The sequence below is a fragment of the Glycine soja genome, chromosome 16 (assembly GCF_004193775.1).
Source record: "Glycine soja cultivar W05 chromosome 16, ASM419377v2, whole genome shotgun sequence".
NCBI classification, from domain to species: Eukaryota; Viridiplantae; Streptophyta; class Magnoliopsida; order Fabales; family Fabaceae; genus Glycine; species Glycine soja.
The window spans coordinates 6,406,090-6,410,328 of NC_041017.1; positions in this window are offsets into that span (position 1 = coordinate 6,406,090).

Genomic DNA, 4,239 nt, shown 5'->3' on the forward strand with positions numbered 1-4,239 from the left:
TATACGTTACATTTATTAAAATTAATAAATATAGTATTTAAATTTAATAATAGAGGATATTATGAAAATTAATTATAAATTATTTTTTATTACAAATTTTTAACCATTGCCGAAGTACTAAATTTCCACCCTTAATTACAGTACACGCGTATAAATTAGTTCAAAATACTCCAATTGAAAATTTGAGTCATAACATTTCATTCACAAATTAACATAATATTGTTTGCATAATTAAGTCACTTTATTAGCTTATTTGTTTCGTGTTTTTAGTTTTACACCACGCTCTATTAAATGTTTGTAACCTAAAAAATTATCTATTTAAAGTGAGTTTTTTTTTATATAAGCAAATGTTAAGACAAAATCAAACCCGCGATTTTACAATCGTTCCTTCCTCTCTTTCCTTTTATTTAAAGTGAATGTGCTTGTAATTATAGCACATAAAACAAACATATACTATTTAGTGGGTTAAAGTTGTAATTTTTTTATTTGAAAAGAAAAAAAACAATTACTAATAATAAGTAATGTATATACATCTTTCAATTTGACAAACATTAAATTAAACTTAAAGTGAATTACTTTTGCACTTTAATTTCAAGAAATTGAGCTCAATTTCAATGAAATTTAATAATTTGATACTTTATCTTTTTAAGAGAAAATGTCCAGTATACTGACACAAACCTGAGTTGCAAATTGAGTTAGAAAAACTTTATTTTCGTTGAGTACTTAAAAAAAAAGGTGAAATATATACCGTAGTATGACTTTATACGAGTCGAGAATATGTATAATAGTTAAATCAATACTAAGGTTAGGCAGATTTCTTGTGAATGAAATCCTGCAAACATATCATTATCATCGCGAGTCGTGTTAGAATAGCCTCAAGAAGCAGAGAGATATGACACTAACCTCAGCTATCCAATGTAAGTGTTGCTGGCTGAGAGAAATCATCAACAAATGATATTAAAAATTTTGTATATGGCAGGAGCACAAAAAGAACATTAAATTTTAGTTAAACATATCCCTAAAATAATAATAAAAAAACATTTCACAATGAAAGTAATACCCCTTAGTTTGACAAAAAAAACCAATAAAATCTATAGACCTATTAATAATAAACTAACATGTCAGAAAATGGATTTAAATTTAAGTCAATCCTAAAAGTTTGACTTGTAAGATAAAGATTAATCATTACTTATATAGTTTATCTCGATAATATAAAAATACCATATCTAGTCATTCTACATCGGTTGAACTATAACCGATGTAGAAACCTTTCATTTTCTACATCGGTTGATTGATAACCGATATAGAAACTTACCCATTCAACATCGGTTTCAGTCTTAGAACCGCTGTAGAAAGTTACCCATTCTACATCGGTTGTAGCTAGACAACCGATGTAGAAAAGCTGGCCTTCAAAGACAGTCATAAAACCGATGTTGTGATTCAACGATCCCGGGTTACCACCACGCGTCATAATCGATGTAGAAAGGTCATTAGAATCGATGTAGAAGACCTTTTTTTTAGTAGTGCATTTTTCTCGTGACTATCCATCATATCAGAGTTTCATCAGGATCATGTTAATTGGGAGATTTTAAAAGAAAATTCCTTGATGTAGGACAACCTAAAGTGGACATAAAAGTTAATGGTGGGAGTAGGCCCATGTTGCAACAACTTAACAAGGAAGGACCTAAGGCAGGACCATCAAGGAAACCACAGCCTCGTGTACGTGACCCCACTATAGGGAAGAATACTCAAAAAACTACCAATAGGAAGGTTCAGAAAACCTTTATGTCAAATAATAGCAAAGGGAAGGATAAGGCTCAAGAGAGTCTGATTAAGGGCATGAATAATAAGGAAGTAGGCAACAACAGGATGACGGGCAACAGTAATGATGAAGAAAATAAAAAGAAGGATGGTAGCATGAAAAAAACGGTTCCAACAAACTATGATCCAAAAGGAAGCACGGACGAGGCGTTATTAGCGGTGATGAGAAACATGGAAGCTCTCATCTCTATGTTTGCAACTCGTTTCCATTATGATAAAATGGATATGGTTTTTAATGCAAATAAGCCTGCAAATTTGGTGGATAAGGAATCCTTGAGTAATAATACTTTTAATACTCCTAGAGAAGAAGCTATGAGTGGTGTTATACAGGAGGTTGTGAGTCCTTAGGAGATCGTGGGATAAGACCCAACACAACCAAAATTGTCTCCCAATAATATGTGTTGGAATTGTAGAGGAGTGAGGGGCAAGGGATTTCCCATTCTTATCAATGAAATAATAAGAGAGTACAATTTATCTCTTTGCTTTCTTTTAGAAACTTGTTCCTTTGTTCATACAGCGGAAAGGGTGATTGAAAGAATTGGCTTTGATACTCATTTTGTGGTACCTTCGAATGGGCAATCAGGGGGGCTTTATTGTCTTTGGAATACCATTGTTGTATACCTTTTCTATTCCAGGTGCTCAATTTGTTTACCACCACAATCTTACTGAGGTAATCCATAAATAGTTATTTGGTTGTATTTGGAACCTAATTTTTGTTCCATTTTATCTTGTTTTTACTTTATTTTGTTTGTAAAACTTAAAGGATATGTGTTAAGTGTGTACTGTTGAGCAAAGCAACTAATAAAGAGAAAAGAGCACCAAAGGAGATAAGAAAAGGAAAATTCTGAAATTTTTTATTGAGCACGGCCTATACTGAACCTATAGGCCATATTGATCCAACATAACCTATGGCGATAGAAGGTCATGCTCACCCAACACTACCCATGCAAACCCCAGCAGGACCCGTGTTGGCCTTTACATTGTAGCCTATTTTAAACATTATAAATAAAAGTGTAAAAGGTCCTTTTAGGTTTTGCTTTATTTTTATTTACGAATAGCAAGAGCTTTTGAGAAGAGAACTACATCGAAAAGAATTGGGCAGTCCGAATTTGTTTAGAGTTTTCTATCTCTTTTATTTCTAATGCAATATTATATGTTGTTTAACTATTATGTAGTCATGGTTGATCAAATCCCTTAGAACTTGGATTGTGATGTAACTATACTCATTTACTTTAATTTCTCTTTTTAATAAAGTTCTTCAAAGTTATTCAATTGATTGTATCTTTCTATTGCTTTCACTTCTATATTGGAATCATTCTGATTATTAGTTAATTGTGTTTGTGATCATCTTCTCATAATTGACCGACCTATAGAATGAAATGGTTCATAAAGCTTATATGATCAAACAATCTCATTTTTACAAAGTTATATGTTATTCATCATTAAATTTCAAATGACTAATGCATGATTAATTTAGAAAAAACAGTATTCTCATGCGAAATCATAATTTGAGTCATTCCTTTTCATACATATCTTTTATTGAAATTATTGTTTGTTTTTAATTTTATTTTCTTGAACACAACTAAACTCTAGGATACCATATCCGAATTTCATTATTGTTAGTACGTAAGATTAGTGAGTCCATATTTTGTGCATTAGTAATTAAGTATGTTTTCCTTATTCCTTTTCAATTTTAAATATTGTTATTAAAATCAGAATGGACCATTTGAATCTATTCTTCTAAGGGAACTATTATTGGCCCTTACACATTGCTTTTGGCCCTACTCCCCCCTTCAAAATATTCATATGCCCATATTAGGCATGAACTACTTTTTTTTTAATTATTATTCAATTTGATCCCTCTGTTTTGAGATATTCATTCAATATGATCTTTTCGTTTGACATCATTTGTGTCAATTTAGACAAAGGGGTAATATGAGCATTTTTTGTTTTAGAAATCAAATTCAACATTTTTAAAATAGAGAGATCAATTTGAATAATATAAATAAAAAAGACCAAAAGAATAATTTAAACTAAAAATAAGGATAAAAAGAAAGAAAGAAAAAGAATTGAAAAGAATGAAATGGACCATGCGTAAAGTTAAACATATGAATATTTACTTAAATCACATTAGTCAACATTTTAACAAAAATTTAGATAATCTAATTTGAATTCAAACACTCACATCGTGGGAAAATTTCAAACGGCCACAAACACCAGTAGGTAATTGAGTAGCTTGATAATACATGCCAGTCACTTGGTCATATACAAATTTGTAATACAAAATAGTATAAAAGAATGCTGGCCTAAAATTCTTAAAACTTATACAATATTTATTGAAGCTCCCATCAAAATGGTGCCCCTGATGTATGGGATAAGAAAAACATCCTAATTGGATTTTGATACAAATAACATACA